This window comes from Mus musculus, chromosome 2, assembly GCF_000001635.26.
Source record: "Mus musculus strain C57BL/6J chromosome 2, GRCm38.p6 C57BL/6J".
In the NCBI taxonomy this organism is placed as follows: domain Eukaryota; kingdom Metazoa; phylum Chordata; class Mammalia; order Rodentia; family Muridae; genus Mus; species Mus musculus.
Window position 1 is genome coordinate 148,372,253 of NC_000068.7, and position 22,769 is coordinate 148,395,021.

Genomic DNA, 22,769 nt, shown 5'->3' on the forward strand with positions numbered 1-22,769 from the left:
ACTGTCACCTTTTTTTCACTTTAAAAGAAATGGATGGGAGCTGTCCCAGACTCTACAGAGCTGAGAACACAGGGCACAGGTCATTGACAGCTGCTCCTCCCTCATCATCGCTCCAGCCCAGTCCTCCCTTCTACAAAGACACATGATGGAAAAACAAATATAATACATCCCATGAGATGCATTACCCCCCAGGAAAAAAATGTTTTGTTTACCATGAACACTTTCAAAGCATTGCCCAACGATTTGTCATCAAGCAAGAATTTTTATAAAATTGGAAGATCTGGCAAAAGGAAGCCAGATCATCACCACAAAACTACATTCAAAAAGGGCAGAAAAGCAGTCCTTCTTTTAGATGGAAAGCAACTCCCATTGACTAAAATCCCTCACACCGCCATTGCCCCCCTCTCTTGCCAAATGTCACCCACTTATATCATTGCCTGATGCCTAGGGGAACTTGGGACTATGACCCCTAGACTATTGAAGTCTTGGACCTCTCAAAACCAGGCTTTGCAATGGCATAGCTAGAAGATTCTTCCAGCAAGTACTGAAGCTCTCTAGAAAGAGAAGAGATGACTCCCTATGATATCTTGCAAAGTCGTGGTGAGACTGGGGAAGACAGTGTTTGCAAAGTTTATGTCTGGAGTAAAGGCGCTATGCGACTTCCACCACCTTCTGGTAAACGTTCCTAATTTGAAGTCTTTCTTCCATATTTGATGGTCCTGTGTTTCCATTACTATACATCCGGGACCTGGGACACATTTATACTGACAAGTCAATGCAGGCGTCTTCTAAGAGATGCCGGGACAGAAAGTAAAAAACAAAGAAAATGCTCTTCATGTCCTTCATTCACAACCCATCCCTCATGGGTTCTCTGCTTGGGAATTAAATGTGCCTATCTGAAGCCCATTGAAGATGAATTTTTTTATTAGGTATTTATTTCATTTACATTTCCAATACTATCCCAAAAGTCCCCCACACACTCCCCCACCAACTCCCCCACCCACTCCCACTTCTTAGCCCTGGCATTCCCCTGTACTGAGGCATATAAAGTTTGCACGACCAATGGGCCTCTCTCAACTGATGGCTTACTAGGCCATCTTCTGATACATATGCAGCTAGAGACACAAGCTCCGGGGGGGGGGGGGTACTGGTTAGTTCATATTGTTGTTCCACCTATAGGGTTGCAGATCCCTTTAGCTCTTGAAGATGAATTCTATCATGACTGCAGTCACCCTGCTTGTGACCTATGACTTTTTTTTTATGTGGCAATCCTTGAAGGCTGGAGTAGCACACATTTGGATTTAGAAGAATCTTTCCATTTGTTTGTTCTCAAAGGAAAATGCTGAAGCATGTGCTATGAGGATCCTCAGTTTCCTGAGTCAAGGGAGTAGTGCTGTGCAGAAAAACTAAGGCTGGCAAGCATCTCCACCCAAGCCAGCTGTCTGCCTCTCACGCTTGTGCTACATAAACAAAGCTTTATCTAACACTGCCATTTCATTCCCACAAGATAAACATTTTAAGACATAAATGTACAGCAACCTTCCTCAGATCCCTCCCCATCTCCAACCCAAATCCATGGACAAGGTCAGCAGAAGCTGGGAGTGAGGTGATGACAGATGACAAGGCTTAAGGAGGCTGTTAGGAAAGGTGCTGGCTCTCCTAGTGACAGGAATGGCTTTTATCACTGATACGAAGTGCCATTCCCTCTGTCTTGTGTGCTCAGCTATCTGCTGACAGAAGGCCTTGGAAGGCTCAGCCAGTGTCCCATCCTCTTGATGCTCCAGTGCTGGGAGGAGCAGTCATACTATCCAACTGAGCCAAGCCAACCTGCAGCATCATGAATAGTAACAAACTATTACTGTCTTGAGCCACGAACATTTTAAATTGGTTTATTATAGACAATCGCTCACTGGAACACATAGCCCATCAGAGCTATGTATTAGCTCATCCACAGTTAGCCCTGACTGTTCAGACCTGGGAATAGCATCCTACTTGCAGAAAAACATGTCCTAAGGCTATGAAACATTTCTGAATTTATCAATTTCACCTGATGCTTTTACTTTTGTATTTTATGTGTGTGTGTGTGTGTGTGTGTGTGTGTGTGTGTGTGTGTGTGTGTGTGTGTATGTGTGTGTGTATGGCTCAGCTGGTACCCAATCCACCTTTCTCTTTGTCTTAACGATGGTACTATTGATGTGGTTCTACACGTGCTCAGTAGAGAGTTCCAGGCAATGAATTCAAATATGAGGCTACTAAGAAAATAGTTCAGAAGGAAAATCTGGATTTATTTGAACGTAGGGATTAACTCTGGAACCTGTTAGGAAGCTTCTTTACCATTGACCTATATCCTCCGTCTTTTTGTTTAAATTACTTTTTTACTTAGGGACAAGAAATTCTCATTCTGTCCAGGTTGGTCTTGAACTTGGTATCACAATCAATCCAAACTTATGATCCTTCTACCCCAACCAGTAGCTGGGATTTCAGGTCCATACTCCGAAGCCCAGTAAGAAAATCTGAATTTATTAAACGTATAATATCTTGCTCAAAACTGTAAAATGACTCAGTTGGCTGCCATTCACATTGCCCTCATTACACCTCTGCACCACAAACTTCTTTCTAGCAGGTCTCTTAGAGAACCTGAGAAACTAAGACACCCACGGTCACATTAAAAGCTTGGAGCTGTTCTCCTCTCTAACACTCATTTGATGATTGACTACTTTATGCTCACACTGGTGGACAGAACAATGACCACCAAGCTTCCTGCTGTAAGAGTCAAGGTCTGTAAGTACGCAAACATGCCGTGTTGAGTCATCTTAACTCAAGGAGCAGAAGGTAGGTCTAGCCTCAGCTGAGAGGTGACAAAGCTTTTCGATTAAGTGGTTGCTTGTACAGCAACAGGAAATGGCAGTTGGAAGTAGCGTGTAGGTGTAAGCTTAAGAAAATGAAGTATGTGGTGTAATATATGCAAAGGTCCTGTGGTGGGAGAGGGCTGGCTTAGCTTGGCTAGGATATCACTCAATTGTTTGGGGAGCTTAGGATACAGTGATCAAAGGTTCCAAAAGACAACGCAGTGAACAAGGTTGTGCGGGTCCAGGTAACAGAGCCTTGAGAGGCCCCACAGATTCTTGGCCCAATAGAGAGACAAATAACAAATATCTTGTTTTCAGTCTTCAGTTTTAAGTTATCTGGAGTTAAGGCAAGTTCTTTCACCAGCAACAGACAACTTTGAGAAGGTACCCTTCATGGGTCCTTGCCCACAGACCACCAGGGGGCAGCACGTTATCATGGCCAGAGCTGTTGAGGTAGGGGCTCCATGAAGACAACAGTGTTGCCAAATCTGGGAAGAGCAAAGACAGACAGTGTCTACTGAGATGCCTGTGCTTGGTTGCTTCAGAACCCAAAGTCAGTCTAAATGTGAGGCTCTGTTACCCAGACTGGAGCCTGTCCTCAGCAGTTTATCTGACAGTTCATCCTATAATGAACCCTAGATGTTGCCCTTGGGCTCTCTATCCAGGCCTCACACATGTAGCCACCAAAACAACTCCAAACCTGCTAAAAATAGCTTCTGAAAGAGAAACCGCCCAAGCCACCGACCACACTGGTACAACAGAGGCACTATGAGACCCTGAACGGACATCACAAAAGCCAGGGGGCAACCAGTCCAATTGGATGAACTATCCAGCCAAGTCTCCTGTTTCAGTCTCACCGGCAGAAGAGGAAGTGATACTTCACAGGCCATGTTCCTCGCTGGAACACCTCTTCGGTTAAATCGCTGCCATGGGAGCTGGGGACTTTACTCAGCAGCAGAGCATGTGCCTAGCATTCAGGATCTGATACCTTGGTTGGGGTCTGAAATCTGGTGCTGAAAAATAAAATCTGTAAGTGTGCCGGGATTTCAGTTCACATTTCTTTCTCTCTCTCTCTCTCTCTCTCTCTCTCTCTCTCTCTCTCTCTCTCTCTCTCTCTCTCTCTCTCTCTTTCTCTCTCTTTCTCTCTCTCTTTCTCTCTCTCTCTCTCTCTCTCTATGTCTCTATGTCTCTGTCTGTCTCTCTGTCTCTGTCTCTGTCTCTCTGTCTCTGTCTCTGTCTCTCTCTCTCTCTCTCTCTCTCTCTCTCTCTCTCTCTCTCTCTCTCAGTACATTGAGTTAATGGACAGCCTTTTATCTCCACTATCCCCATACCCCATCAAGCTACTGGCTTTACCCAAAGAAAGATATGGTCAACTGCTAAGTGTTCTTCCAAAAGTAATGTGAGGAGAATTCAGCCTCACCAAAACAAACAAACAAACAAACAAAAAACCTTCATAACCACAGACATCCGAATGGCTTTTATTTGTGTGTGCTCAGCTGCTAGAGTTCAGTCTAGATAAAATTGAATGTCTGTTTTATCCTATATTGCTTTACTATCTGCCTGATTTTCTGAGTGCCTCCCATTATACTAAGTACTTTGTTCCAGACATTGTATTATTGCTAAAAATTCTATCTCTTATATATATATTTTTTATTTCTCCACTAGAAATTCTGCATTTTAAACTATGAGCATATTTTCCTTTACAATGTGGAGTATAGTCTCAGTAAGACTTCAGCATCCACAACTGTAATTCCAGTGCAGGAACTGGCATTGTGCTCTCAGATGTCATTTTCCTTGTTCTCTGTGTATTGAGAATTTGCTACTGTGTCCAGAGCAGGGGAGAAGTCAATCACAGTCTTTGAAGAGTGCTAATGTTCTTTGTTTTAAAATGATAGTGATCTGGGGATGCTTGCCACCCTCACAACTGTGTGCAGCTCCGAGATCTGGCAGAGAGGTAGCAAGGCTTACACACAGAACCAGGACCCCGTTTTCCAAAATGTCTTCTCAGATTGTACCTTTCAGTCACTCTGAACTTTGGCATCTGGTTTTTCAACCTAGGGAGAAAGCAAATCATGACATGGAGTTTTATCCTTCTGATGGCACAGGCCAGGCCTTCCCTATCTCCCCACATTTTCCCGAAGATGAAGCATAACTCCGAAAGGACAAGTTATGGATGCAAGGTTAAAGCAATAGCTGGTAAATGTTTCATCCTAAAATCATACCTAGGCCAGTTCCATACATTTTTTTAGGCTGGGGCACAATTCTCAGCTGGAATCATTACCCTAGTGTGGTCTTGAGACAGCCATTGTAAGCCTGTTCTGTGCATCAGAGAGCTGCAAACAAAAGGCTGGTGCTCAGAGAGGACCAAAGACCTCTTGGACCATGTTGCTGAGGCTCCTACTCTTCAATTTAACTGGAAAGCAAAGAATTCATGGCAGTGCTGAATGACCGGACAACCCACGGTTTTAAGGTTTGTATCATAGTGGGACAGAACACTCCACAGAGCACCTAGAACAAAACAACCCCCCTTGACTAGCAAGCTGCTAACTCACAGCAGGGCACAGAGGCCTCCTCTATCTCCCTGGTCAGAGTGAGCCCCTTTCTTCAACTTGGAGCCCAGCACAGGGGCAGACAGGAGCATTGGCTGTACAGGAGTCCCTAACAGGCTTACATGTCAATTTCACCAGGCAAGGAAAAGAAAGCCAGGACCAGGGTTGGGGAACAGCCATACTGGGGAAGTTCCTGAAGCCTCCTAGCTTTGGTCAAGAAATGATTCTACTTTTTTGGAAAATCACATAATCCAAGTTTTCTGGGAGATTGCTGCATAATGTGTAACTAGTGTAGTGGTTGAAACTACGAACCCCAGTTTTCTGAGTTCCAAGTCCATCACACTGTTCAACTGTATGGTCTTGAAAGAATCACTTCACTGCTGAGTGCCTGTGTTTCCTTGCCTGGAAGATGAGGATTATAATAACACCCACCACTGCAGGAAGAAGGCGTTGGGCAATTAACTAAGTTACAATTGGAGTCTATTTAGAACACTATCTGATGTAGAAGCCATGGAGGCCATGTGTTAGCCTCTCATTGTATCAGCACTGCCTCTAATGCTATACATACTTCTGATGCTACTTCTTCCTACTGCTCTCTTACTGTAGATGTCACTGTCACTAGATTGGATGCTGCTATTAGCACAATTATTCTGCTGTGGCTGCTATGCACTACCTCTACTGCAGTGCTCTTGTCATGCCTACTGCTGCTCCTACTATTGCCTCTGTTACACAAATTAAGACCTAAAAGGCTAATATTTGGAAAATGAGAGTTGTTAGGTAGGACATGGGTTTGTTCAAGGGCCCGCAATATTCAAAAGAGGGACAGGGAGAATGTCTTCACAGACCACATTCAGAAGGCTCACTGTAGCAAAGGGCTCTTATAGGGAGGAAAAGAGGAAAACTACCCAGGGATTCTCACTCAGTGAATGTCTCCTTTCTTTTTCTCTGTCCCAAGCAAGGTACAGGCGCTAGATATACACTAATGGTAAGGTAGGTGATTTGTGTTAGTTGACATAACTAAAGTCAAAGGAAGGTCATTACAAAGACAATTAGAGGTTCTGGGCTCTGAAAATCTAAAGTTGTCATCTTCTTCACCTTCTTCACTGCTTGGGCATGGCTTCTCTGTGGAATTTGAAATGCTAGAGGTAGCCTTCCAAAGGATGAAGAAGGGAAGGGGAAATGAAGGATGCTTTCCCAAGCTTCCAATCAACCAAGTCAAATCTGACTCAACAGAGTCTTAGATTACCTCATCTAAGTTCAGGATTCCCAGTTGAACTTTAACATTAGACAAATAAGTGACTCTTCAGTTTTAGTATGTCCTGTGGGTAGAGGGTGATTACCCTCTGGAAAACGAGAGACTTGCATGCATTTCCTAAAGCCTTAGTCATTGTATATTGTGAAATGTAAACCTGATATGGTGTATAGGTCCACTGGAAGCCTCTGTGGCCTATGAATGCTAATACACTCTCTGTTTGTCCCTGTCCTGGCACTCTGGGCTGCTACCACCCCTGGAAGGAGGCTATGCTTGTGAGTCCTGTCTGTCTAAGGGAAGCCTTGAGGCTAGGTTGACTAAAAGTTGGCTAGGAGGACTCTGGTTCATCTAGAACTACAGGACAGCAGAAGGGAAGAGGAGTGACAATAATAGAGCACTAGACAGGAAGAAGACACTTAATAGAAGAGTAGTTTCAATGTGACCCTGGGATCCTCGGGAGCACAAATGGCATCAGAATAGGTCACTCAAAAATGTCTAATAGTTACCAAAGGAGGCCTGTTTTTCCAGTTGTCAAAGTTTCCCAATAAGAGTTTATTTACAAGGCAGCCAAGCATGATGAGGCAAAATCCTAAGTCCCAATTTCACCTTCCTGAGGATAGGGTTTAGGGTGATTTGTAAAGGAACCACACAGGGTGGAATGAGGCTTGAAAAATAAGGGGAAGTGATGTCATTATGGCCCTTGAATGCATAGTCAAGCTGCATGGCTTTTAATGAGATGGTGAGGAGATACAGGATGCTCTGAGGGTGACGTTTGAGCCCTCTGACCTCACAGGTCATAATATCCATGTCTATAAGTCCCATATGAATGGGATGAAGTTTTGGCAACTTACAAGTTCCTAGGAAACAACTTGAGGAACTGTGACCATCTTGACTTGGCAGGTGTTATGAATAGTATGTTGGAAGTCTGTTGATTAGAGGGCAAATTTCAAAACTGATGATAAAGACAAAACAAAGCAAAACCAAAAATCCTAGAAATGAGCAAAGGTGAAAGTCTACCCAGGTTTCCCCCTGGCTTCAAGGTGTGACAGTGGAGAGCCTCCCATTGCCCTTTAAAACAGAACAGGGTGTTGTAGCTGAACAGCAAGCTCTTCTGAAGGCATTTCCTCTGGCTCACTACATATTGTTTGGAAGAAAGCCCTAGCAGTGATCTGCCCATCTGATGTCCTCGGAAGCCCTCTGGATTCACCCAGAGATTTCAGGACACTGCCCAGTCTGTATGTTCAGAATTGTTTCATTGTATTTGGCTCTGCACAATCTGTACATGTCATTTTAGCAACTACAGCCATAGAAGAGGAAGATCATTAGAATAACACCCATTATCAAGTACTTGGTGTCTACAAAGTATTATCCAGATCTATACCCAGTAACAATACCAAGAAGCTGAGAAAAGATAGCTATCTTCATGATGAAGTGCAAACTCTTGGCAGGACAGGAGCCAGAAAGGAAGGGAACTTGGTGCCTCCCCAGCATCCCACTGCTTTACCCATGGCATCAAAGGAGAAAGTGTAATTGTTCTGTAAGAAACAGACTAGTTCTAGCTGTAAAATAGACACTGTGGATAGATTGAAGTCCATAAAAAAGGGCATCCAAGATGGTATGCAAGGGGGCAATAGCTACCAGCAGACTCCTGGAGAGTTGAATAAATAAAGAGGTTTCTCCCACTTTCTGAGAACAGTTTATCATTTATAGTCATGGATTCTGAATCCTCAGCTTTAACAAAACATGGGTGGGAAGTATCTAGGAAAAATACCCTCGTGGTAAATATGCACAGACTTTGACTTTGTCCTTATCAAATTTCCCTAAACAATATAATAACTGTTTATAGCATTTGCATTGTGTTAAGTGTTGTAAGCACCCTCCTTATGTTTCTTGACTTTGATAGTTTAGCTTCTTTGTTCACATGTTTGTCTCACAATAGGATCTTGATATGCAGCCTTAAACTCACAATCCCCTGCCTCTACCTCCCAAGTGGTGGTTTCACAAGCAATGTGCCACCATGTATGGCTTGATTTTGATATTTTTAGAGTATTGTTTACTAATTTTGTATGGCATCTGTTGGCATAAATGTTTTTCAACCTTCTTTTAATAAGGGTCTGTCATCTCCTCTAGCCCATTACCCAGCAGAGGTAGTGAAAGAGAACAAATCTTGGGATATGGGAAGTGAACCTGTTCAGCAATAGTTCTTTGGGGGCAAGTTCAATTTTCTTTGGCAGCAGTTCAGTCTCATAGCAAACACCAAATAAGACTCAGCAGCTGCAGAAGTCCTGGAGGCAGGCAGATACCACCCACAAACCAGTAGCTACAGATCATTCCTTTCAGCAGGCAGACACCAGGCACAAACCAGCAGCTGTAGTTTAATCCTGAAGAAACCGCCAGGCTCACCAACCAAGCTGCCACAGGAACCTCACAACCAGTTTCTCTCTGGGATCTCCACTAGTGGAGATTAACAATGCTGTGTAACCAACACACGCATGTCCATAACAAAGAATAGTGAGGCAGTACAAACCAAGGCAATGTTCAGTGCTCATCTCCCACTGTCTGTGCCTGCTTCCCTGACTGAACCTGGGGTAGCAGGCAAGAAATTAGAAATGCAACTATGTTGGGATCAGATTTAGAGTTACTGAGCTGGAACTAAAGGTAACTGAGCAACTAAGGTAAGGGAAGATTTGGAAGTTTTAAGCTGGGAGTGAATAGAGGGGCATGCTAGCTGAGAGAGGCTTAGAAGAGCAAGGCCATTGAGCCAAAACATATTTAAAATAAGTTAATGTGTGTGTATGTTTCATCTGCAGATCCAGGGTGGCTCCTGGGCAGGGGCTGGTAGCTCGGTCCACCTGGAGCTTAAAGTCGAGTGGCAGAAACTACATGCTACATGGTAGGTGGTCTGAGAGGATTAAGAAGGGTAGGTGAACATGAGCTTGGAAAGCAAACCAGTAAGTAGTGTTCTTCCATGGCTTCTGTCTCCAGGTTCATGCCTTGAGCTCCTACTCTGACTCCCTTTGATGATGGGTTGCAATCTGGGAGATAAAATAAATACTTACCTCCCCACATTGCCTTTGGCCATGCTGTTTAATCACACCAATAGAAAGTTAATTAAGACAGTCACCTCCTAAGTTGAGTGTGGAAACCACGTGGCTAATGTGATGGTTGTTAACAGCTCCTTTGAAAGGCAATTATACTATACAGGTACTGCCTTCGTGGTAAGATGCTTCTGGAAGTGTTCTGAGCTCCTCTCCTTCAGCTCTCTGTCAAGGGATGGTAGTGTCTCTCTGCTCTGCAAGATACAACAGTAAAGCCCCATCTTGAAACTGAGTACCTTCATAAAACCTCTCACCTGGTGACATCATGATTTTAGACTTGCCCCCATGAGAAAATAAGTTTCTAGTCTTCATAAAAATTTCCACACCAATGCATTTCCTAGAGAAAGAAATCCCTTAGTCAATTTTCTAAGAGGCCCATGGTTACCATCCCAAAGTCTGTTCAACATCCAGCAACTTCATCTTCCTCTATTTGTCATTGCCAATTAAAAATTACCTAATTCATAGCACAGAGCTCAAATTTGTTTGTTTGTTGTTTTGTTTTGTTTTAATTTTTAAGACAGGGTCTTAATACATGGATCAAGCTGGCCACAAACCTATTATGTAACTCGGGCTTGTCTTGAACTTCCAAGACATCATTCTTTCCAGAGCTGGGATTACAGGTGAGCCCCATCATCTATGGCTGCAGAGTCCAGAAGGCTTTGTTTGTTTGGTTGGTTGGTTGTCTTAGTTGTAATATTAAGAACATTGACAGTTCATTAGCAATTCTACTCAAAAACAATCCTGTGTTATTCAGCTTTCCATCAGTATAAAAAAGATACATGAAAAAATAAGTTTAAGGGAGAAAAGTTTCATTGTGGTTCACAGTTTGGCAAGTTCTGGTCCATGATGACTTGGTCTCTTTGCTTTGGGTGGATGCTAAGACTGTATCAGGATGCATCAGAATGGAAAAACAAAGTGGCTTCCTTCATAGCCAAGAATTTAAAATGAAAGATAAGGGACCAGGCACTCTGTTCCCACAGAACACAAGTCCTAATACTCTAGAGACATCCAACTAACCCCATTTTTAAATGCTCTGCCACCTTCTGAAGCACAGGAAAGGAAGACTTTGACAATGGCAATGGCCCTTGGCGAACACTCAAGATCTGTTTCTCATAAGCACATCCCGTCCACCTTACAATACTGTGGTGCTTATTGGAAACATAAACTCTAGAACTTTGTCTTCCTTGTGGGCCTTCTAGAAGCTAGGTTGATGATGTAAGTATATACTGTAGTTTAAGCACATTCCCCCACTCTCCACAAACCTCCCCCTGTTTATAATCAGTTTTCAAGACAAATCCTGTTTCTCATTATGCAGACAAGTTCTTCAAGTCTGATTTGCACTGGAATCATCTGGGAAATGTGTTGACAGTCTGGATCTCGGGCCTGAGGCCCACATCTTACCCCAGAGATGAGCAGCAGACTACATTTCACCAAGTTCCCTCACCGTTTCTGAGAAATGTCGCAGTGAAGGAAAATTAATAACTCTATTCCAGGGCCTCTGAAAGATCTGCATCAACTGAACCACTCAGCAAATATTTGCTTTTAACATGCATTTTGTATTATCAAAACAAGGGTGAACCTGTTGGTGTAACAGCTTCTAATACTATGAAAACACCTCCCAGGGTTTCTCCATACGCTGCTTTTGAAGGTGTCACTCCCACATCCTCTGCCTAGTTTGTAGAAGGCCCACAGAGAAGACAGAGCTCATACAAAACTTGAGCACACTGTTGTCTGCTCTAAACAGGGTTGTATGCAGGCTTCTGTATCTGTTGTTGAGATTGTCTTGCTATGTAACTCAAGGCTGAACCTCAAACTCACAATATTCCTGCTTAACCTCTGAAGCACTAGGATCAGAGATGTCCACAACTTCCTGGATCCTTTGAACATTTTCTTAGGGAGACATAACTATCTGGACAAGGCAAAGTTTCTCCAACCCAGGCTCCTACCCAGAACCTGGTATATCAATAGAGCAAAGAGGATGTGATCTTCTTTAAGGATCCACCAGGGACAGGAAAAAGCAGGGAGGCAGAGAATTAAAGGGTTAGTGTGAGCCTGTCTTGGCTACTGTTCTATTGCTATGAAGCAACACCATAACCAAGGCAGCTTATAAAAGAAGCATTTAACTGGAGGCTTGCTTAGAGTTTCAGTGAATCGTCGTGGTGGGGAGCGTGGCAGCAGGCAGACAAGGCATGGAGCTGAGAGCTTACATTCTGTTCCATAGGCAGAGAGTGAGTTTGGACTTGGTGTGGGTTTTTGAAGCTTCAAACACCACCCGCCAGCGACATACCTCCACTGACAAGGCCACATCTCCTAATCACTTCTAAACAGTCTGCCAACTGGGAACATTTACATTCAAACCATCAAAGAGATGAAATGTTTGAATGGTCAATTTCCCAAATGATGTTGTTTTGCTCCATTTTGATTCCCAGAGAGAGTCTTAGATTTGCAGTCTGGCCTCCATGGCGAAAGAGATCTGTGTTCCCATCATAGGCCTGCATCACTGGCCCAGGCTTTGCTCTCACTATTACTGTGAAGGGAGAATTCATACTTTGCCTGTCTGTGCTGTGTTTCCTGAGATCTCAAGAAAAGAAACTTGTCCGCTTTCTATCACCACAATGAAATATGTGAGTTGGACAACTTTATGAAGTGAGAAGGTTTATTAAGCCTACAGTTTTGGAAGGTCTGGGAGTCCCATGTATTTGGCCTCTGGTAAAGGTAGCTGATGGCAATGGTGGAGAGCTCATGTCTGAGCAGACACATTGTAAGCCACGAGACAGAGAAGAGAGAGGGAAGAGAAGTGGATTTCCCAACTCTTTTCAAGGGCGTAGCCCCAGAGAACAATGAACATCCCACTAGGTCCCATGTATTGCAGGATTTACCAGGAACACTGCTCTACTGGCCAAGTCTTTAACGCAGAGACCACTGAGGACACTCCTTTTATTCAAATCAGATCACTCAAATTTTGTTTCATCCTTTATATCTCAAAATGCTTAGTCTAACATGTGCAGATTATTAAAACACATGCCAACAAATATGTGAATGTATACATGAATGGATAAACTAATAGCCAAGAACTCTAACCTGCAAAGGTGATTAAAGTCCAGGCCAGGCACTGAGAGTCATGGTCATATCGGTGGAAACAGCACAGCAGGGGATGAAAATCTACTTTCTAGGGATTGATTAGAATACAAATCCAGAAGTCAGTTCACTGCATGTTTAAAGAAGGAAGGCCAGGACTCAGTATAGCACATGAAAGCACTTGAGGATAACTAGCCCAAGGAAGAGAGTTGAAATGCATAACTCTATGTTATAGAAAACAAAGCAAGAAGGCAGATGAGTCAAAAATAATTACAAGGGCTAAAGCCACAGGATCCACTCTATAACCTCAAATGCCCCCATCAAATTCTAGTTTCGGAAATGTCCACAGCTATATACTATATACTACCCCTGACCATGTATCAGGGGTACTACAGCTGCCCATCTGTGCACTTTGAGCTTTTGAGTTTTATCCTTCTGGTTGTTGTTTGTTTTGTTTGTTTGTTTGTTGTTTGCTTGCTGTTGTTGTTTGAAGCAATGTCTCTTGTCACCCTTGGTTTGATTGTCCCAAATAGTTAAGGATGAGTTTGAACGTCCATCCTCCTGCCTCTACCTCCCAAATGCTGGCATTACAGGTATGTGCCACCACACCCAGGTACCCTCTTTTTTTTTTTTTCCCTGTCTTGACCAAAGGACTCAGCCTCAAGGCTCTTCCATTGTATTATAAAAGACTCATTAATCTTCAGAGAAATCTGTGGAGCCTCCGACAGAGCAGAGAAATCTGTGGAACCTCCGACAGAGCAGAGTTCAGGCAGCACCTCAGCATCAGCTCTTCTTACAGGGTACCTCAAAAAAACAGGTCTCCTTGGAATCAGATGTAAAGCCAGGCCATGAGGGAGACCCAGCTTGCCATTTCCCAGCCCTCCACTCACATGTGACTGAGCTAGGGCTCGGCAGAACATCAACCCTTCCCCTGCCAAGCTTTAAGTCTCCCAAGGTTCGGTTGGGAATAATTCAGACAGAATGTCAAAATGGAAATGTCTACCAAGAACGTTCCTTCTTATTGTTTGCCCTGCCTCTGACTCCAAGCTGCTGGATTGGTTGGCATTGCTTTTCTGTTTTGTTTTGTTTTTGAGCTGCATTTATATACACAGTTCTGTAACAAGGTAACCAACTACCTCTGGCATCTTGCAAAGAACAAAGAGCCAGCAAGCCATTAGCAAAGAAAGGAGCTGTCAGGCACTGCTTTCAATGCACCCACCACCAAGATCCAAACCATTTAGAAAATATTCAGAGTCAGAATATGTACCATCTAGAGTTTTAAATGGTTTTATGGCTGAAAATGTTTTCTGCTGAAATTATTTTAATTATATTTGCCTACAATTATTTTTATTGTCATTTATTCACTTATCATAACTTTGTGGGTTTTTTTCTGTTTTGTTTTACTTTGTTTTGTTTTTTGATTCTTTGAGACAGCCTGGATGCTGCTCCAACTTCTACAGTGCTAGATTACAGGCATATGCCACTAGGCCTGGCCTTTGGTGACTTTGTTAATGTGAGTGACTTATAAGAAGGTTTCAAAGATGACTAGTAGTAATGAGGACACTGCCACTTGTGCAGTCAGTGCTGGCTAAGCCACTCTTCACTGATTTTGTGTCCCTGCCCTCATCATACGGGCCTCTGTTTCTCCATCTAGCCACATAAGCCGAGCAGACTATGGTAAATGGATTTAGCGCTTGGCCAGAGCTCATTGAACTAGGACTGGCATCTGGATCCAATTTGAACAGAGCAGATCCACTTGCCTGCTCATCAGAAGTTGGGCCTGTGAGGATATTTTGCTTAAAATATGATGGACCACTGAGCGGTAATACTTGGAAGGCTCCAGGTAGTTTGGGCTAAGTGACAAATACAGAGATGCCGTGGGGAGATGCAAACAGGGAGGACATTCTGAGAATGGTGGGTGTCTTAGTTGGGGTTTCTACTGGTGTAGTAAAAACACCATGATCTGAAGAAACTAGGGGAAGGAGGAGATTATTACATCTTACAGCATGTAGTGCATTATCCAGGGCATCTTGAACAGGAACTGAAGGGAGGAATTGACACATAGACTATGGGGGAAGTGCACCTTCCTGCCTTATTCTTATGGTTTGTTCAATTTGCTTTCTTGTACAAGTCAGGACCAGTTGTGCAGGTGCCTGCCCAGGGCAGCACCACCCATAGTAGTCTGGACCCTCCCTCATCAATCATCAATCATTCATTAATCCAGAAAGTGTCCCCGAAGGCTTGCCCACAGGCCAGTCTGGTGGGGACACATTCTAAAGCATGGTGTTTGCTTTCCAAATGACTCTATCTTGTATCGAGTTAGCAAAACACAAGACAGCGCAGTGGAGGTGAGCAGAAGAGTCTGAATGGGCATCCTCCCCACTTCAAAAGACTGGAACAAGAACCACAGAGCCCTCTGCTATTCAACAGTGGGAAAGGGGACTCTCTCTACTCCAAGGGGCTGGAACAAGATGCTCAGATGCTTCTACTATTTGACAGAGGATGTGTGATTCTCCTCTTCCCCAAAGAGCAAGAAATGGTGTACAGAATCCTCTCCTAATTCACAGGGGAAGTAGAGTTTCTGTCCACCCCAGGATACCCTAAGAGACAATTATCTGAGGCCTATGCACCTGTTGAAGCTGAGCTACTACCAACTTTGCATGTAGCTACCTTTTCAGCGATATCTACATAGCAAAGATCCTAAGAAACAGAGATATGATCCTTGGGGTCAAAAGGATAATGTGTTCTTTGAGAAGGATAATAAAGATAGCATCTGTTGTCTAGAGCAAAGGTTAGACAGGCTTGCTATGTGCCCTTTTGAAGATTAAGATTTCTCAAGCTTAGGGATGACTCTATGTTGATGTGTAGGCATCTTCAAGGGGCTTTTGTAAACTGTAGGAGGTGGAAGGGAGGTGGGAGAAGGAGACTGATGAAGGCCAGGAGGTCAGCTGTGCCCTGAGTAATACAGCCCTTGTTCTGGCCCAGCTTTCTTCCAGCTGCCCTGAAATTGTGATGACCTAAGCTGTCAGCTTCCTAGGAAGGCAAGCAGTCAAGGCAGCGTTTCACAGTTGCTGGCAGGGGTAAGGAATAGGCTAGTGATTTGAGCTGCTAAATCGGACAGAGAGAATGGCAGGGTTGGCGACTAGCAAAATAAAACTCCCATTGCTGAGCTCCCCCAGCTTTCAGGCAGAGCTGCAGGAACTTTACTGAATCTATTTTAAAACATGATCATTGCATCCTGAACACTGGAAAGGCAACATGTTCCCCGCACTGCCTCTGACATCATCTGATTGTGAGAGAATCTGAATGTCCAAAGCTCACATAGTGCTGAAATCACTCTTCACACATCTCTGTAATTTTCTTCCTGGATCTGTGGGAGGAGGATGGGAAAGGGTACCCCAACCCCCAGAGCACACAGACATTCCCTGTGACGATCTGAGAGCACAGCTTCCCTCTGAGTCTACAGTCTGAGCAGGAGATGTTGAGTTTGAAATGATGTAGGTTCTGAATTCTGTGCTGAGCATTTGTGTGTGCTAGGTGAGTCGCTTCTTCTAAACAGGGTAGACCTCACAATGTGACAGAAATGTCTTCTACCATTATTATCATATTGACTCATTAGACAAGATAAAAATTCTGGGGCTCTTAGGATGAGAGAGCAGGGGCTTGAAGAGGTAAGTGAACCAGAAAGCTTTAGCCTTCATGCAACCAAAATCAAAACTAAACACAGTGAAATGAGAATGGCTAATGTTTTCCACTGGCAGAAGTCAATGGCACCAACTAAGTTGGACATTTTTCATGTCTCACTGTTATCAAGCCCTCTAGTTCCTCTCTAGCCCTCCATTCTCAGGTCACTGGCCATCTCAATGGTCACAGTCCCAGACAACTACAGCAACTCCAAGCGGCATATATCTCTGTGAGAGAAAGGCCAAATCTTTCCTGCCCCTACAGATGGCCCACTTACCTCCTTGGTCAGAGTTGGACCCCATCCCCACCCTGCAATCTGGGGTCCCAGGAAGGAAGCCAATGTGAGAATGCACATATGTAAATTGCCATGTTAAAAACAGAAAAGATATACCCACAAGGAGAAGGAGGCAGCAGGGTTTGGGAGGTGCAAGACGGGATTCAGAGTCTAGTATCTTCTAGGTTTTGGTAGTAGTAACTGTACATAGGAGTGGGTTTCATATATGTTTGTAATGTACTTTGTACACCCCTTTATAATCTGTTCTTGCTCCTCCCTGAGAAAACTGTCTTCCTCAATACAGCCTCTACTGTGTTGATGTCTTTCTTTTAAAATATAGATTACACATAAAGTAGAAAATGCTTGGTATTTGTCTTTTAAAGCCTGACTTATTCAGTTAACACAGTGATCGTTGATTGGATTTTTTTTTTTCTGCATTTGACGATTTCCCTCTGTTTGGCTGAATAAAACTTCACAATGCACATAGAGAGTGTTTTCTCTGCCCACACCGTTGTTGATGAGTATTTAGGCTGGCGCTGTAACAGAACATTTGTAAACAGTAAAAGCTCCACTCTTAACCTCAAGGTCCTCGCTGCCCTCCTAAGGAGCATGTTGTATTGTGGGCCTTAGCCACAGGCATACGGCTCTGATGGAGCAAGTAGAATATAGTCCAAAATCCTGGGGAGTAAGTATCTTCCAACTTTGATTTAAATTCAAAATTTGCCTAGGGCTCTCAGCTACCATGTTTACCAGGGTTGCCATGTTAAGCAAAATTGCAATGGTAGTAGAAAACAGCCTATGAATCTAGAATATGAAATGCAGTTCCCAACACTGTTGGAATGTCAAATTATAGTAGCTACATCATGAAAAGTTAAAGAGGTTCCAGAGAGATATTCAGTGGTTAGGAATGAGTAGCACTTCTGGGGAGGGCCATGACTCCATTCCCAGCACCCTGATTGGGCATTTCAAATCCAGGGAACACAATACCTTCTTCTGTCCTGCTTAGGCACCTCATGTGCCCATACCCACCTCTCAGAGAGAGAGAGAATAAAATAACCTTCAAAAATTTAAAGGTAAACAGGTAAAAATTACTATGTAATACAACTTATTTCCTTCTGTATTCAAAATATTACCATTTCATCATGTAACCAATATTTTTTACGTCTGAGATACTTCCATTCATTTTCTTGTTTGTTTGTTTGTTCTCTATGTCCTGAATCCTATGTATATCTGGCAGAGAACTTTAGTATGTGGTTCTTTGTGGTTGAGTTCTTTGTAATGCTTACCTCCAGTTCAAAGAGGTGAACTAGCCAGGGAAAAGAAAGGTCAAAGAACATTTGGGTTTCTTTTTTTGTTTGTTTTGGTTGTTGTTGTTGTTGTTGAGACAAAAAAAAAAAAAAAAACAAAAAACAAAAAAAACTCACAGTGTGGCCCAGTCTGGCCTCTAACTTTTGCCAACCTTCGTATCTCAACCTGACATGTGGTGGGATTTCAGTCATGCACTGCTATACTCAAGTTAGCACTCTCACATTTGAGCCTCAGCAAAGTCCCTTGGTGACACCAATGGTGTGATATCCTTGGCACTTTATGCCACAAGTCTGGGGATGAGGATGGCAATGTGAATGGGATATGAACGGGCTGGCTCAGGGTTACTCTTTTAAAGCCATTGCCCTGATGGGTGTGGTAGCCCATATTTGTAATCTTAGAACTCAAGAGGCTCTGACAGGAGTGTTATGAGTTTGAGGCTAGCCCAGGCTACATAGCAAGGAACTGTTTAAAACAGCAATAATATCGTAAGAGGCCTTCAAGCTCATATTTTCTATACAGGTGCTCAGAATCAAGCCCCTGCATCTGCCTGCCAACTATTATGCTCTTTTCAAGAAGCTGCAAGGCCAGGCTGCTATCAAGCAGGATTTGCAAGCTCCTCTGTCAGTGTTCTCACTTGTCATGTGAGAGGCTACAGCCTGGCTAACAAGGGTAGATGGTAGAATCCATAGACCCTTGTAGCCAGCCTCATGCCCCAGAACTTTTTATTGCCTAAGATTTCAGAAGGGAGCCAGTAAGTTGAAACCTGATAATTTTTTTGTCCATGATGTTTGTTTCAAAGCTGCATAGTTCTCAAATTTGGGGACATTTGCTTGTACATAATGAGACAGGACCCAAATCTAAATGTAAAACTTATTTGCTTCATATATACCTCACACAGGTAGCTTGGAGGTAATATTATGCTATTTTTAAATGAATTTTGTGCTTAAAAGAGTCTCATGCTATGAAATTACCTACCTCTGTTATGCCATCATTCAAAAGCTTCAAGTTTTAGAGCAAGCATTGTAGATGTCAGATCTGGAGTTAGGGATGCCTATAGGAGGTTGAAAAAGGCACTTAGTGTGAGCACTGGGTCTATGGAGGTGCCCTGTGATTCTGCTGTCTAGGACATCTCTGCAGTTCCAGTGACACTGGAAGGCACTTTCTTCACATTGTGGTGAGGTAGTCTGTGAATTTCTTCTGAGGATCCCAGGCACTTGGTGCTGGGTAAACCAGGCTCTTGACCTGAGCAGCTGCAGAGCTGCTGACAGCAAATCTGAAAAAGATTAAAGTACTTCAGACCATTTTGCTCATCAGCAAGTTACAGAAGCAGCTCTCAGGAGCAGGCTAAGCCTTCCTTCCCGTGGGTACTTTTGTCTGGAAGACGAGCCTTTAAAGTATCCCTGGACTATGGGCTGAGGCTTCTGAGACATCTCCAGCCTTCATTTTGTTCTTACCAAAGAGCCACGTTAGAAGGATGGAGAGGGAAGACAAGGAACTCCCTAAATAGAATTTACCAAGAAGCTTGGTAGCAAGTGATGCCCTCTTTTCCCTATTTCATCCCTGGATCTGGACACTCAGAGCAGCCTCTGCTCTACTATGCCTGCAGGCAGCTTTTTCTCTTCCTGAAGCAGAAGAGCCCCCAAACCCACCTCTTTCCTGCTTCTCAGCATGAATGCTCCCCTAGGCCTCCTCTCCTGGTAGAGTAACGAGTTGGCCAATACCTCTTCCAGGTACTCAATTAATGTGATGGAAATTTCAACATGAACCATGTTTCTCAAAAACAAAACAAAACAAAACAAAGCAAAACAAAACAAAAAGCCCTGTTTATCTGGGGTATTTATTTTAGTAACAAAAAGCTTACTAACACAATGTCTATTGTGCTATTCTGGTGATAATGATATCAATGAATGTATGGAATTTCTCAGTGCCAGATGTCTTTCATGTTGTAATTGTTTTTTCATGTTGTTGCTCTTAGGATATAGCACCTCATAGATCCAGGTTGGTCTTGAAGTTTCTATGTAATACAGGTTGCCCTTGAACTCTTAATACTCCTGCCTCTACCTCCAAATGTTGGAATTAAAGGTATGTGCCACCATGCCCACCATGTCAGACTTTAAACAGCTTCAAGTATGTCAACTTGCTTGGAACACACAACAGCATAGTGGGGAAAGGGGATAGGGTGATGCCCATTTACAGCGAAGGGTGTGGCAACTCAAATTGGATGTCTTGCCCAAGATCATTCACTGGTGTAATGAAGCAAGGGCTTGTGGGGAATATAATGTCATGTATGTTTTATAAATACCCAGAATTTGAACAGGCTTCATCCCTCACCCAGTACCATCAGCAAAATCAAAACTTCAACTTTGAGATCTGTTTCTGGACTTTGAGGAACAAAGGCCACAGCAGACATCTTGTCTGTTTATCGTGCCATTATCACCAAATGACTGCCATAGACAAGGTACATTGGAAGAGATTTATTTTGACTTGATTTGAGGAATTTTAGTCCATAGTTCTTGTGCCACAGATTCTATACTGAGGCAAAATGTCATGGCAGTTGGCAGACAGGAAACAAATGGACAGGAAAATACAAGAGCCAATTATGATCTTTAAAAACACAGACACACACCACCACTACCTAGGCTACAGAGATGGCTCACTGGTTAAGAACATTGACTGCTTTTACAGAGGACTGTGACTCTATTCTCAGCATCCCCATGGCAGCTCACAACTGTTTGTAATTCCAGTTCCTCAGGATCTAACACTCTCTCTGGCTTCTGCAAGGCACCAGGTAGCATGTAGCTCAAACATATGCACAGATAAACACTTAGAAACTGAAAATAATAATTTCCTTTTAAATTGAAAGACATGTCCCCAAGAGACCTATTTTTCTTAAGTAGGCTCTGCTTCCCAGTTTCCATTCTGCAAAGTAGTGTCACCATCAAGGGGACACAGCCTATGGGAGACATGTGATATGCAAACCAAAACAAAGTCAGGTTTCCCAACTTCCTTTTACACAACCACAAGAGATTTGACCTTTGCAACAGTGCTATGCTGTAGGTAGGGCCTCTTGGCATCAACTTAATACCAGTTCATTGAAGCAACTTTTAAAAGACAAGATCAGATGGCCCCACCAGTCCCTGAACCTCATTCATGACACATGTTCAGAGCCCGAGGCAAAGAGTATGGAGGCAGGAAGTACCAGGAAGGAACTTTTGAGGAAGAAGTAGGAAGATTCCAAAAGCTCACCCGGAGAACTTCAGGAAAGACTTTTCCAGGAAGAGAGAGTACTGAATGCTCAATAGGTGAAGGGACCTCGGAGGAGGTGAGTCCAGGGAAGGGGACAGACAGACAACACGCTTGACCTGGAAATAGAGGTAATCTGTGGAACAGTTACTGAAGAGTCTCTCCAGAGTCCAGAGTTACACAGAAAGCACTGGACACCTCCTTCCACTAAACATTTCCTCTGCTTTTTTTCTGTGTGAGGGTCCAGGCCCCTCCCATGGAGACATTGATAGGAATAAGACTAAAGGAAAAAGCAGGCACATTTAAGGACTGACCACAAAAGGGGTCATGCCCTTTAGGGCCAGCTCTTCTCTAGGGCCTTGCTTTAGCAGCTTATCTAGGGCAGAAGTGGAGGGTTCCCTGCTCATGTCTAGCAGTGAGTTTGGAAGCAGGGATGGATGACACAGGCTGGCAAGCCATCTTTCTTCCTGTGGCAGGAACCTCCATGAGTGAGTGCCATGTGGGAGTTAGCAGGTCTCTCTGTCACTGGAGTCCACTTACTCAAAGCACCTGGGAGACAGGGATTCACTTTCTTTTTCTTTTTCTCTTTTATTTTTTTTTCTTTGTTTTGTTTTTTGAGATAGGGTTTCTCTGTGTAGCTCTGGCTACCTCACTCTGTAGACCAGGCTAGCCTCTGCCTCCCAAGTGCCAGGATTAAAACCGTATGTCACCACTAGCATTCTCTCTCTGTCTCTCTCTCTTTCTCTCTCTGTCTCTGTCTCTCTCTCTTTCTCTCTCTGTCTCTGTCTCTCTCTCTTTCTCTCTCTGTCTCTGTCTCTCTCTCTCTCTCATGTGTGTGTGTGTGTATATATATATATATGTATATATATACATGTGTATATATATATATATATATATATATATATATATATATATATATGAATGATGGGAGGCAGATGCATGCATGCCACAGTGGGAAATAGAGGTCAAATTTCTTTTCTTGTGAATCATAGGGATAAAATTCAGGTCTTCAGGCTTAAGAGCAAGCACTTTTATCCCTGAGCCATTTCACTTGCCTGAGGTTAGTTATCTTGGGGTTAAAGGTATCTCTAGTTCTCCTAATACCACTCCATTTCCTGAGGACCTTAATTCCATGCAGATTCAATTTAAAAGATTCAGAGGGCCAGTGTTTGGGGTGAGGGAGGGCGGGCGGGCAGGAAGAGAGGGAGAGATCCAAGACACACACCCCAGGACCCCAACTCCACCTCTGGCCTCTTATCGACCTTGAATCCACAGAAATGTCCATAGAGACTTTCAGTTTCCCTCATCCCTGGACTGAGCTAAAGGACAATACAGGACTTTCTGAACATTGAAAGAGCAGGGAAGGGCTGTCAGGTGCTGGGATGATGGCTCTGCGTGCTTGGGTGCTTGGGGTAATCTGGGGCCATCCAGATA

General features: G+C 43.5%; 1 long non-coding RNA gene across 2 annotated transcripts; it reads right to left on the reverse strand.

The window, feature by feature from the left end:
* Positions 1–4,077: 4,077 nt before the first annotated feature.
* On the reverse strand, positions 4,078–19,655 carry Gm39957. 2 transcript variants are annotated; one of them, XR_866841.1, is made up of 3 exons: positions 19,068–19,655; positions 9,775–9,942; positions 4,078–4,903 (listed from the first exon to the last, which is right to left on the reverse strand). It is a non-coding gene; the product is annotated as a predicted gene, 39957 (long non-coding RNA). The 2 variants fall into 2 exon arrangements; XR_866840.1 differs by having other exon boundaries at positions 9,710–9,942.
* Positions 19,656–22,769: the final 3,114 nt, after the last annotated feature.